We start from the raw sequence: 1,385 nt of genomic DNA, 5'->3' as shown, positions 1-1,385 counted from the left end.
CTAAGGATTTAACACTGAGAGAACATGCGACAAGGAGTTTATTATACGGAGAACAGCCACCAATCGAGTATTGAATGTCCTCCGTCACTGGGTCTCAAAGCATGCACAGGTAATTCAGTGGCTTCATTGGTTACTTTCAAGGATTTTTTTTATATCAACTTTTAAGTCGTTACACGTGTAAAACACCTCTTGACTCTTTGGAGTTAGGAATTTTTTTTTTTGTCTTTTATGTGACCGGTAAGGGGATCACAACCCTTGGTTTAGTGTCGCCCGCACCACGCTCAGCCAGTGAGTGCACCAGCCATCCCTATATAGGATCCAAACCCACGGCGGGAGCGCCGCTGCGCTCCCAGTGCCGCACCCTCCCAAGTGAGCCACAGGGTCGGCCCTGGAGTTAGGAATTTGAAACCTTGAAATTAGAACCCAGGAAGGGAAGAAATAGTATAAACACACAGATCAAAGCACGTGTATTGCCAACATCCACTCTTGCAGATCTACCAACAACATGACATGGTGGGACAGGGCTCACATCTTTCTTCATCTTTCGAGGCAACAGCACCCACCTGTGAGCCATGGCAGGGCTGCTGTACTGTGCCACCCTTTAAGCACCTTTCGCTGGGTCTTCTTTGTAAGTGGGGTTGTGCTTGAGAGGTCACCAGCTGCAGTGGTACCCCCTACCCAGAGGTAAACATCACAGTGTCCTCTGGAGGTAAAGAGCAGGTGTCCCCCTGAGGTAAACAGCAGGTACCCCTGGAAGTAAACAACACTTTGGGATCAGACACTCTGGTATCAGGTCAGGGGGTGTTTACTCAGACTGACTCAGGAAGTGTTTTGCTGGATGCCCTTTGATGTTTGGTTCTTACTGCTCTGTTTTTAAATTGTGTCACACTGACAGGACACCCACTTGTTATCTATTTATGTGTTTTTGGTGCAGCTTGTAGAATTTATACAAGCAAAATAAAGCCAGGCCCCACTTTGCCTCGTTGGTTGGTTCAATGCAAACACAGTGCTTTTCCCACCTACCACCAGATAACGGGCAGACCTCCCAACGGTGGCTCACCAGCAGTCTGGAAGGGGAGTTTTGGAGAGAGAGAATGGGGCCCTGAGCGGCTCAGATCAGAATGTGTGAGACACGTAAAATATGAGTTAGCTACCGAGTATCACACATTATATGAGACAAAGGGAAGGAGTTCCCAGGTCTGCCTTTATCACATTCTCAGAGGCCATCTTGTGTCTGCTGCACAGTCTTTGGTAATGACAGTCCATCCAATAGGATCACAAGAGCCAGGATCCTGAAATCCCTGTGGTAGGACAATTTACTAAATGGGAAGAGTGGGATTTGGGCCTCACCACTAGTAAGCCCATAAAAATTCTTATATATTCAT

The 1,385-nt window shown here is 47.4% G+C and overlaps 1 protein-coding gene across 1 annotated transcript in view; it reads left to right on the top strand.

Annotated features, from left to right (window-relative positions):
• RASGRF2 (Ras protein-specific guanine nucleotide-releasing factor 2) overlaps positions 1–1,385 on the top strand; it is a 257,973-nt gene that overhangs the window by 215,929 nt on the left and 40,659 nt on the right. The gene's annotated exons all lie outside the window — the stretch shown is intronic.

Source organism: Galeopterus variegatus, unplaced genomic scaffold (assembly GCF_000696425.1).
Source record: "Galeopterus variegatus unplaced genomic scaffold, G_variegatus-3.0.2 Scaffold254, whole genome shotgun sequence".
Classification (NCBI taxonomy): domain Eukaryota; kingdom Metazoa; phylum Chordata; class Mammalia; order Dermoptera; family Cynocephalidae; genus Galeopterus; species Galeopterus variegatus.
This window is presented reverse-complemented; position numbering and strand designations above follow the sequence as displayed.